This window comes from Myotis davidii, unplaced genomic scaffold, assembly GCF_000327345.1.
Source record: "Myotis davidii unplaced genomic scaffold, ASM32734v1 scaffold398, whole genome shotgun sequence".
NCBI lineage: Eukaryota > Metazoa > Chordata > Mammalia > Chiroptera > Vespertilionidae > Myotis > Myotis davidii.
The window spans coordinates 1049477-1062145 of record NW_006290024.1 but is presented as its reverse complement, the minus strand read 5'-3'; positions in this window follow the sequence as shown (position 1 = coordinate 1062145).

Sequence of the window (12669 nt, the reverse complement as noted above, 5' to 3'; positions counted from 1 at the left end):
GGAACTGTGTTCATTTAGGGAAAAAAGAAAGCTGGCTGGCTGAAAGCAGGTTTCTGGGGATTGTTTAGCTTCTATAATTGCAACATAGTTGCTTAGAGTGCAGTTCAGAGCTGTGCGGCGGCAGGCAGGGAACCTTGGATTCTTCCATCACTGGAGCAAGCAAGCCTCCTGTTTGCTTCAGCTGCCTGGCTGCCGGCTGCCATCTTGGTTGGCAGTTAATTTGCATATCACCCTGATTAGCCAATGGGAAGCGTGTCAGAGGTACGGTTAATTACCACATTTGTCTAGTATTAGATAGAATATCTTATGAGATATCCACTGCTAATATTTTTTTCATTAAGAAATGCAAACTTATGGTGTCTCGCATTTTGAATATCTTAAAATTTAACATGGTCAAATTCATCAATTTTTTCTTTGTGATTTGTGTTTTTTGGGTGTAGTTTAAGATATGCTTCCTGCCCTAACCAGTTTGGCTCAGTAGATAGAGCGTTGGCCTGCGGACTGAAAGGTCTCAAGTTCGATTCCGGCCAAGGGCATGTACCTTGGTTGGGGGCACATCTCCAGTAGGAGGTGTGCAGGAGGCAGCTGATTGATGTTCCTCTCTCATCGATGTTTCTAACGCTCTATCCCTCTCCCTTCCTCTCTGTGAAAAATCAATAAAATATTTTTTTTAAAAAAAGATATGCTTCCTTATTCCAAGTTCGTAAAAATACTTCTATATATTCTTTTAAAAGTTTGAAAGTTTTGCTTTGCATATTTATGTCTTTATTCTTTTTTTAAATTTAAATTCTTTATTGTTTAAAGTATTCATATGTCTCCTTTTCTCCCATTGACCTTTCCCCAGCCGCTCCCACCCCCCAACACATGCCCTCAGTTCCCCAATGGTCTGTGTCTATTGCTTATGCTTATATGCATGCATACAAGTCCTTTGGTTGATCTCTTACCCACCCCCCCAGCCCCACCTTCCCTTTGAAGTATAATGGTTTGTTCGATGCTTCTATGTCTCTGGATCTATTTTTGCTCATCAGTTAATGTTGTTTATTATATTCCACAAATGAGTGAGATCATGTGACATGTATCTTTCTCCTATTTATCTTGTGCCTTTATTCTATGTGGAGGGTTTATGTGCATTGTGTGAGGTAAGGATCTACCTTTTTCAGTATGGAGAGCCAGTGGCTTCAACACCATATATTTAGTAATTCATTCTTTACTCAACTATGAAGTGATCTTTCTCACACACCACACTCTCAGATATAGGCAGCTCCAATTTTGTTATAAATATGACTGATGCCTTTCAAAGCTAACATTGTTTGCTGTTAGATACTCCCTGATAACCTAAAAATAGTCTAACGGAAATGGTTTTGTGGAGGATTGCAGCCTTGCATGGGTATCTAAAAGGTTTCAATGAGCAAGAAACAAGAAATGCAGGCTACATACATCAGTTAACATTAAAATACACCGGTATCTTCTATGCAGGAGTCATTTAATATGAAACGGTAATGAAGATATAAATATCATTATCCTGGACAATAAGAAAGATCATCAAGGAACTTATGGTCTGATACAGTAGTTATCAACCATATCAGACCAAGCACTGCCTTTTTTATAACATTTTGTTGTATTAATATCCTGGATCTTATTTTATTTATGCAGATAATGTAACCAATCTGCTCATATATCAAAAAATTAATAAAACACCTTTATGTATTATAAATAAAAAATAAAAGTGCTGTATAAGAAAAAAATAGGTATTTCAACATGCAAATGCTCAGGCAAAATTCGCTATCATAAAGTCATCAGATTCCTACCCTATATGTACACTCACCTTGAACATGACACAGTAGTTGTAAGCTCCTATTATTCAGTTATTTTCTGTTGGCTCAATTACCACAAGAAGAATTTCTGCTGAAAGACTGAGCAATTAACTAGGTTTTAAGCAAAACAAAGGGCAGTCTTCCCTTGATTAACATAGTAGCTGTGTTCCTAGATAATTCAGGGTATATGAAAATGCGGGGAGTTACTTTGAATGTAATGTAGCATTAGATTCTAGGTTCAGAAGAGTATAGACTGGATTTTCAGCTACATGAATAGCTGTCCAGTCCAGCTGAACAGTCAAAAATCAAGAGAGATAAGGGGCAATTTTTGTGTGGGTCTGTCCCTTCCATTGCAGGAATGTCCAACCTCTCTGGTTCAATGCCAACAGTACTCTCTAAATCACAACCAAAAACTATTTCCTCCCCACCAATACATTTCCAAAACGTTCCCCTGAAGATAGTACCACCCCTACTGAACAACACTGGTCTGTAAGTAAGAGCAAGAAATAGCAAAAATGCTACAATAAATACATACCAGGGTACACAGGAATACAGTTGTCCCTTGGTGTCCATGGGAAATTGTTTCCAGAACCCTTGGCAGAAACCAAGATGTGTGGATGCTCAAGTCATATAAAACTAGAGGCCTGGTGCACAGAATTCTGCACTGGGGGTGGGGGTGGTTCCTCAGCCTGGCCTGCGCCCTCTCACAGTCTGGGACTCCTCGGGGGATGTCCAACTGCTGGCTTAGGGAATGAGCCTAAGACTGCAGTCAGACATCCCCCTTGCAGTCCAAGAACCCTCGCTCCTTACCACCCTCCTGCTCGCTGCACCTTAACACTGCTGCAGAGGCGGGAAAGGCTCCCACCACTGCTGCTGCAATTGCCAATTGTGAGCCTGGCTTCTGACTGAGCAGTACTTCCCCTGTGGGAGTGCACTGACCACCAAGGGGCAGCTCCTGTGTTGAGTGTCTGCCCCCTGGTGGTCATTGCTCATCATAGTGATTGGTGATTCCGCTGTTCAGTCAATTTGCATATTGGCCTTTTATTACATAGGACTAGAGGCCCAGTGAATGAAAATTCATGGACTGGAGGGAGAGTCTCTCAGCCTGGCCTGCCCCCTCTCATAGTCCGGGAGCCCTCAGGGGCAGGAGGCAACCAAGGGAAGGTGATACCCCATCACACCTCTGCTGCTGCCACTGCTGGCAGTGCAAGCCTCTGCCAGCCCTGTCTACCTGAGCCTCAGGCCAGCCCCGGGTGACTGGGGAACTGAGGAGACTAGACGCTGTCATCTTATGGCTGTGGGTGCCACCATCTCTGAGGGCATGGCAGTCAATTAGCATATTCCCTCCTTATTGGCTGTGGGCGCTGCCATCTTTGCAATGGCATGAGGGTCAATTAGCATATTCCCTCTTTCTTGGATAGGATGGCCTATAACAATGGATACAGTCAGCCCTTCACATCTGAAAACAGGATTTTGAACCTGTGGATGCAAAACTTGGGCTACAGAGGGCTGACTATGCCTATTGAAAGTAATCCCTCTATTAGTGGATTTTCACAGTTCAAACCATGTTGTTCAAGGGTCAGTGGCACAGCAGAGGAGTGGCTGGTGCCACCAGGGCAGAGTTAGTATGGTCGCAATGGGGGCACAGACAGGCCTTAGGACCCGAGAGAGACAGGAGTGGTAAATAGATGCTGCTCAGCTGGTGGTCTGAAGAGTGGAGGTAAAAGCATTTCTCATTTCTCTATAAAGAATCCTCTCCTTTGCGCCGTTAGAAGGTGATTGGAATATAAGTCACAAACAATGAAAAAAATTATAAATGCAAAAATTAACCAAAGTCAGACCCAATACCCTCAATCACCCAGGATTAAGAAAATCCATTGTCTTAACTAGGTTACAAATGCTGAGAAAAAAGATACTTTTTTTTTTTTTTAATTTGAGGAAACACATCTATATCCCCTGAATTTCTTTCATCTGGAATACTTGTCCAGTTCCATTACCTGAAGAACTGGCAGCTTCCCCTCATCTGCACCTCTTATGAGTTTGTTTTGTTACTATATCTCTCCCTTGACCTGATACCTGCAAAAAGAAAGAGAAAAGGGAGAGACCTTTACACTTTAAAGGCTCCCTTGAAGAACTTTCTCTCCTGATACATTCATTTTAGCATCAATAGGCAAGTGATAGAGAAGAAAGAGAAGACTGGCTGGATTACCATGCAGCCTAGTCTGTGTAAATTCATTAGTGCGACCAGGAAATTCGTAGCTGGGAGGGGCTATATCAAATAATGCATGCTGCTTCCTCAAGAGAGGTGACAGCTAACTCAAAACCTAACCAAAGAGATCCCAGGACACAAGTCCCACAAGGAGACTGTATCACTAGGAAATTCTTGCTGTACCTAATTGTACAAACATAATGACTCTGATTATAACTCCATATACATTTGCAAACTTTTTTTTGGATATGAATTTCGGATTCCAATTCAACCTGGGGCCATGATTAAGGACAGTATGTCCTTGACACTGGCCCTGAGCCTACTACAGTGAATGTTCGCTGAATTAAAGCAAGAATAAATGAATGAGTAGTGCACTCCAAGAAATCAATCACATGAGCAAGTACTCTGCTCATTTATTCTGTGGCTGTTATATCAGCACATCATGCTATCCATCCTCCTCAGTGTTACCATCTAAACCAGTGGTTCTCAACCTTCCTAATGCCGCGACCCTTTAATACAGTTCCTCATGTTGTAGTGAGCCCCAATTTCATTGTTACAAATTGAACATAATTAAAGCATAGTGATTAAACACAAAAACAATATGTAATTATATATGTGTTTTCTGATGGTCTTAAGCAACCCCCGTGAAAGAGTCGTTCGGCCCCCAAAGGGGTCGCGACCCACAGGTTGAGAACCACTGATCTAAATCTATAAGGAGAACCCAGTGAGTCTTCAAGCCAGAAGCCCTCAAACTAAGAGGAATTTGGAAGTGAGCCTAAACCAGGTAGCATCTGGTTTTCCTTTTTCAACTGATCCCAACGCTCAGCACTCAATAGTTCTGTTAGTGTTTCTCCAGCACCCACCTCGGCTACAAGGCAACAAAGCGACCTTAAAGAGAGAGAGAAAGTTCTGAGGCAAGTAAATACTATTTAACAATCTTAACCTGCTGGAAGGACTTCTGTAATTACAACACAAATCAATGTGGCTCAAAGTATTTCTTAAACTGCCTACTGAGTGTCTGGTATGTCAATCACAAGCCTTCACATTTAGAATATGAATATGAACAGGACTTTGCTTCATCCTAAAAGCTCTAACAATCCAATAAAAATAGTGACAGCAGGTAGAACTGAGTCTTGTTAAGAGATATCTTAGAAGGGACTGCAGTCTATTCAGTTTCAATATCTATACGTATAATACGTGGAAGAGGCAACATCTTAGGACCTTATGAGCCAATCAAAAGATCTGATAATAATGACTGGTGGGATCAAATAGTGGGAAGACTTGTACATAGTTTTAATACACACACACACACACACACACACACACACACACACACGTATTCTACGGGATATATCATGGGTTTAGAAATCAAGTTCTGTTCTCATAAAAGAGTTGGTGGTAACCCATTACCAGGTGGGGCTTGTGCACTTCTAGCCTGTCCTTGCTCCTTTTCTTGTCTGGATTGTGCTAAATGCCTTCTTTTTGCTAAAGGGTTCTATTGAAAGCTTAATCTTTCCTTATAAGCTTATTAAAATCTTCATTTATCAATGTCTTTCCGATTCTTTGTTCATCTTCAATACATTCAGCAAATGTCAACTAAGGCTTTCAACTTAGTTGCATGTTGCCTGTTTGTTTGTATCTGTGACTTTCTTGGGGTAACTGTGTTCTGATAAATAGACTTTCAAATAATTTTTGTGCCAACGCAAGGGATGTTTAATTGATTTAAAATAGAGAAAATGCCAACTCAGAGGCTTTGGTTTCCATTTCAAGAGAAGGAAAATGCCACACAGATGCTGAGAACTTCCTCTGAAAATTGTCTCTTTCTTAATCTCAACACCTGGGAATAATTGTTCCCCTGATCCATAATCTGGAGTTATTCCAGCCACAACTGAATGGATCAATCAAATGTTCTCCCATGCTTGGGACAGGCCCTGAGGTCAGCTCTGGAGCTGGGAGGTTTTGTAGACATGGGTCCAGGCTGCTGTGATGGGTGGCCCTCAGCAGAGTGAGCAGTGGGTCCCATCTGCAGAAGGAGAATAGCAGAGGAGATGTCAGTGATGGGAGTAGCCGCTCTGAGGGCAGGAGGAAAATCACTGTGCCCTCATGGCACTTGTTGAAGGTAGATGATGTTGGTTTTGGCTGGTAGGAGATGGATTTCAGGTCCGCTTTCTCAGTTGGGTTCTGACTGGTCCATGTGGCCTATGCAGCAACGCGGTCCTTGTCTGCCTGTGGCTTTGATGTCTGCAGCTGGTGAGATTATCGTCTCTTCTCTCCCTGCTGGATCCAGCCCACCTCCCATCTCAAGTGGTCTGCCCTACAGCCCCTAACAACAATCCTACCTCTGCTTCAGATGCATCCTGTGTTACTCATCACTGATCCGGGGGTAGCTGAACTCCTGGGTGTAGAAGAGGACTCTGCAGGAAGTCTGTAGCCCAGAGAGAGACAAAGACCGTGACCTTTGGCTGCACTGACATTGGCAGGTTGGACAGTCCACTACCCTTTCAACCTCTGGCTCACAGACAAGGACTGCAGCACATCTCCTTTAGGTAATATGCTGCCTGTCTTATGTGCTTAGAGGTGTCAAGATATTTAGTTCATATAAGCTGAGTACATTTTGTTTCATGTGTTTCACCCACTGGAAGCAAATTTCTAACATAAAAATAATAAAGTTTTCCAAAAATGTTATCATCCTGTTGACTTATATTGTTTCTGAAAGCATAGACATGCGTGTATGAAAGCCACATCATGCTGTCATGAGAACTTGGATGAAGAGCAAACACTTACTTGAGTTATCGCCCAGGAATTGTCTCTCCACATCCAAACTGCCCCCTCTGTCAGGCAGCATCAGGCAGAGCAGAGGCATTCTGTGAGCTACCTTTCTGCGGACACTGTGGAATGTGGACAAGAGCAATGCATAATTATGAGCCTGGAATTTGCACCTTATTTAAATTAGCATCAAGGTAACAACAAGCGCTATTTTTTCCTTTAGAAAGAATGCATAAAACCAGATTGGGGAAATGCAAGAAAATAATTGTGCCCCCTACCCTGGACCACAATGCCAAGTTGATGCAGAAATGCACAGAAAACACCATCAAAATGGTGCCGTGATGCCTTAAAATCAAAATCAGAGCACAAGCTGACATCTTTTCAGACTTTGCGAAGGACTACATTTTTTTTGCCGTCTTTTGTTGATATTGGTTCCTCAAACTTTTGACTGGTGGAAAGAACAAATATTTTTTAAATGATTCAGTCTTTTGGATTCAAAACACTGTGAAACACCAATGGAATGGATTTTATCTAATTGTCATCAGACATTTATTTGAATTCTTACCTGACATCCACAATACAGGCCTTTAGGGTCTTGTCTGCATTTCAGTTTTTCAATAGGTCAGTCTTCTGCTTTCTTCTTCTCTCCTGAATAGTCACTTCTTATCTCAGACAATTTTTTTCCAGAAGCTAAATCCATCTTGGGGGTCTTTGTTTTCAAGCAATCCTATCTAATAAAGAGGAAATATGCTAATTGACTCTCACACCATCACAAAGATGGCAGCACCTACAGCCAATAAGGAGAGAATATGCTAATTGATTGCTCCACCCTCAAAGATGGTGGCACCCAGAGCCACAAGGTGGTGGAGCCCAGACCCCTCAGCTCCAGTGGAGTGGCTGGTACACGGCAAGGCTGGGCCTGCTTGCCTCCAGAGTCTCCCAGTCCCTTCAGCCCCCCAGCCACCCAGGGACAACCTGAGGCTCAGGTAACCAGGGCCGGCCAAGGCTTGTGCTGCTGGCAGTGGCAGCAGCAGAGGTGTGATGGGGGCATCGCCTTCCCCTGATTGCCGAGTTGCCTCCTGCCCCTGAGGGCTCCCTGACTATGAGAGGGGGCTGGCTGGGCTGAGAGACCCCTCCCCGCCCCCAGTGCAGGAGTTCTCATGCACCAGGCCTCTAGTAGAAATATATTCCATCTTTTAAAAAAGGGATCTGTTATAAAGAAGTGGGGATTTTATCCCTCCCAAGTGTGGAAAATGCTGGCCCAAACTCACTGCCTAGAAAAAGGGCCTGAGATCAAACTAGACTGATGCCCACCCCAACCTGCCTCTGGCCCCCACCACAAAGCCTGGACTCTAGGTCAATACAGTCTCCTTAAGACCTCAAAAGTAGTTACTTAAAGGTAATTCAAAAGCATGATTTCATTGAATTTCATGACTGTGAAAATAGCAACTACCTCAACCAGATTGCCACAGGGTCCAGAGGAGCTGGGTTGCTATCTGGCCCAACTCAAAATAAACACATATTTGAGGAAATACCAAATTAATAAAAATGACAAGAGGACAGAGGTCAAGAAGATCTTCTGAAACAATAGGAACCTGTTCCTAAAAGCTTTTCCAATTATATATAGCAACATTATAATTTCATCACTATATGTATTCTGGGGCCACCTGGCAGGCTGCCTGAAAATAGGCAAGGGCAGGTGGGAAAAGGGCAAAAGATAAGTAAGGGTGACCAACAAGCTTACAAAACTGTGTTCATCTAAGCGGTAATTAACAACTGCACATTTCAATGACAAATTTCTGGATGGGTAGTTTTGCAATAAACAACAAACACTTTACATTTCACACTCTTCAACAGAATTTCAGATTTGGAAATTGATTCTAAAGAAACAAATAGATAAATGAGTACACATTTAGCTGAAAGAATTTACACCACAGCATTCCTTATAAGAGTAAAAAATTGAAAGCTAAATGAACCTCAACAGAGAGTATTCAATATACCCATTTAGTGAAACTCCATACAACCATTAAAAATTATGTTGGAGAAATTTTTCCTTCACTTGAACAGATACTCATAATGTGTTTCAAGTAAAAAATAAGTTACAAAATAATATATTTAATGTGATTCCATTCTTGTGTAATTATATTTGTGGAGAGAAACTACTTCTGAGAGGAGGTATTGTTTATAGGGCTTATCTCTGAGTGATAGATTACAGAGAATTGTTTCTAACTAAAAATTGTTTTCTACTTTTTCTATAATGAACACGTTTAATAAAAAGAAATTTACTGAACCTTCTGATAAGTGGAAGACTCCTTTTCTAATGCAAATCATCATATCTTCTATTTCTTAATATGGGGCACATTTGTTTCCTATGGTGTGCCCTTCCCTTACAGATGGAGAATTACTGTTTCTACCCTTTCCCATCCATGTTTTCACCATTGTTTGTCACTTAAGAAGAGTTAAATTTTGTCAAAGTGGATTTTGTATTTCTGAAGTGGAAAATCTCCCCAAAATCACACATATGGCCTCCATCCACCAATTCAGTTATCGGGGACATGGTTTGGGGTTTTCTATTTTGAGCAGGAGTTTGAGCTCCTGTTGGAGGGTGCCCAGGGGGGCAGCTTTCAGGGTTCTGTGCTGAGGGGTGCAGCCCCCTGCGAGTGGAAACCCCAGTGGACTCCAAGGAGAATGATCATTTGATTTGACAGCCCTCCACTCCCCAGCCATCAGTGTCTACCCTGCCTGCGTGTATTTCTCCTGAATTCTCCCAGCCCCTGGAAAGATTACACTGAGGCATTCTTTATAGGTCAGTACTTCCATTTTTGACAGGTGAACTCCCATTGACCTGCATCAAATGCTGCCTCTATAAGCCCGACTAACGCAGCATTCTGCAAAAAACAACTAAAATGAATGATTCCATTAACTGCACTGGAAGAGGTATCATCCTAATTCTTGACATGCTAATGATTGCTGGCTCTCAGAGTTGTTCATTTTCAAACTGCAGTGTGGAAAATGTGTTCATTCCCCCAGAGACTCGGCATTAGCCTTTTATTTCTTTTTTCTTTACCTAATCTGAATATTAGTTCACATTTGGATTTTGGCCTAAATAAATAAATTAGAAAGAGATACATTTAAAAATAAATACCCTCTCCCCCAAAAATACTTTATTACCAAACACATTTGCCACAAATAGAATGTTTGATCTTAAAAACAGCGCCCCCTCTTTCATCTGAGGATGGCAATGGGATGACAGCTCTTATCACAGGTGAAGGCCTTCCTACTTTGCAGTGGTTCTCAACCTTCCTAATACCCCGACCCTTTAATACAGTTCCTTATGTTGTGGTGACCCCCAATTTCATTGTTACAAATTGAAAATAATTAAAGCATAATTATTAATCACAAAAACAATATGTAATTATATATGTGTTTTCTGATGGTCTTAAGCAACCCCCGTGCACGAGTCGTTCGGCCCCCAAAGGGTTCGCGACCCACAGGTTGAGAACCGCTGCTTTAGGGAGAACTGGACTTTTGTTTACAGTGGGGATTGGTCTTCATTGCTAATGCTTCTCCATTAAACTGTTTTCATTCTTCATTTGTTTTAATGCAGAAGAGAAAAAGAAAGAAGATATGTAAATAGGGACTTTTGTTCTTTAACCCCTGGGCTCACTGGGGCTGCTCTGAGCTGCACTCTCCCAGGGGAATTGCTCATGATGTCATACCTCCATTTGCTAAGCATCTACTTTTCCAAAAGTAGCTGAGTTATTTTTATAGTGCTATTTCTAAAATAAGGGGAGGGTGTGTGCTAACAGCTGGGTGAGAGGAGGTTAGTGGGACTGGGGTTTCAGAGATTTCCCCTCGGAATGCAGGAGGAAGAACTGTGACAAGTAAAGAATAATAAAGCTAGAAGGAATGCTGGTGGTCAAGCATAAGGACCTCATTTTAGCATTTTGACAACTAAGGAGCAAAGCTGGCCACTTACTATTTCTCCTCAGCGACAGATGATAGTCCAGTCTGGAGTGTTCCCCCATTTCAAACCTGCCTCCCCACCTCCATGTCCCCCCAGTTTGGCTAGAATGTACACAGGTCCCATTAGCTGCCAAATATTGCTGCTGCTCATGACTCAGCCTAGTTCAATTCCATTCAACAATCACAAATGGCATCTTATCCAGGCAGACATTATTGTAGGTGCTGGGTTGTGGGTAGGGGTGAGGGCTGGGAGTGGGGGCACAGCCTAGCGGAAAGAACCCAGGCTTCAGACCAGCCAGATTTGAGCATTTACACCCCAGGCCCACAGCTAAGGATTGGACTTTGGCCACGTTATAAGCTTAGAAGCCTCAGTTCCTCATCTGGACTATGGGGATGTCATCATACTGTCTGGAAGGATTTGAATGAGAATTAGAATGAGCATAAGCAAAATACTTAGCTCTCTGTGGTGGCTCAGCAAACAGCAGCTGTTACTACTCTTAGGTCCACTTCTAAAATAAATAGAACCTAGTCTCTGTCCTTAAGGAGCTGGGAGTCCAGTGAGAAACACCTGGCAATGTGGCCCCGGAATGTCTGCAGCTGGTTAGTGGACTAGTCACTGAGTTAGTCTGCAGCTGGGTGAGTCACAGTAGCCTTCTCAACCTAAACAATCCTGTGCGGAGGAAGTCAGCTAAATTTCCTACCAGACCCTCAGATGAGGAGGAGAAGAAAGAAGAACCTTGGAAAGGGGTAAATTAGACATGATGTGTCCCAGGTTTGTCTCATTAGCCAAATCACGTTGCTGAAAAAACTAACCTATAAACATGAAACATTTGTCCACCTAATTTTGAACAAACTTCCAAATGGAACAGGTTCAAATTTGAGCTTAGTGAGAATGTAACTCCTTCCTCAGATCCTTCGTGCTTGTGTGCACAGAAGTGTGTCCTCCTGCTGTTCAAATAGCCCATGGAAATAGGTAAATATTACCAATAGTTTTCTCTTACAAAGCATGCTTGATTTCTTTTTTTTTCATTGCCTTGCTCACAAACTGGATAGAAACGACCGGTAACGAATTCACAGTGGTTGAACACCAATTCCTGGCTATAGCATAAAGCAAAGCAAAAATATTTTATATGTTTCAATATTTAGTCTTACCTACCATTTTTCACTTCTCTGAGTCTATACTAAAGAAATATCTACAGGTGAACCAGTCTGTGCTTGGATCGGAAAGACCTCCAGCCAATCTTGATTCTACCCCATTTAATCAGAAGCACAATTCTCACTGAATCACTCAAGTCTTCTAATTAGCAGTAGGAGCGACCTGATAGCTCCTTCCTGTTCAGGAGGTTTTTGAACATTAGAAGCACTGAGTCTGCTGAGCATTTTTCTGTCTTTCTGACCAACTCTGTCCAAATCTGCCCTCTTGTCATGTGGAAATACATGAATATCCCATTTCATTCAAATGGGTTGAGTTAAAATATTGACTGTTCTATAAACTTAGTGAATTCAAAACAATATTGTTTCTAGTAATGAAGGCATTTAAAATCTAGCGGGAGAGACAAGAGTCACAAAAGTAGTATAATGTAGTCATTAGGAACCTGACTCTGGGCAAAAATGTTAGCTTTGTTTCCATTAACTTGGGATAATTAACACTGTCCACTTTATTTTTGTTTTCATCACTCAAATGGGAATAAACATATTTATCTTTTAGGGTGTTAAGATAATTAAATAAGATCATGTGCTTAAAGCATTTAAGAGTGCCTGAACTCACTAACTTAACCATCATATTGAGCCATTAATATTATTGTCAAAAACTGGTAAGGAGAAGGGGGCAGGTGTGGAATAGACAAGGAGTGAAGGCAGCACTGTGATTGCAAAGGCATGTGGTTTGTGGGTGGAGGCAGCAGCGATGGGCCG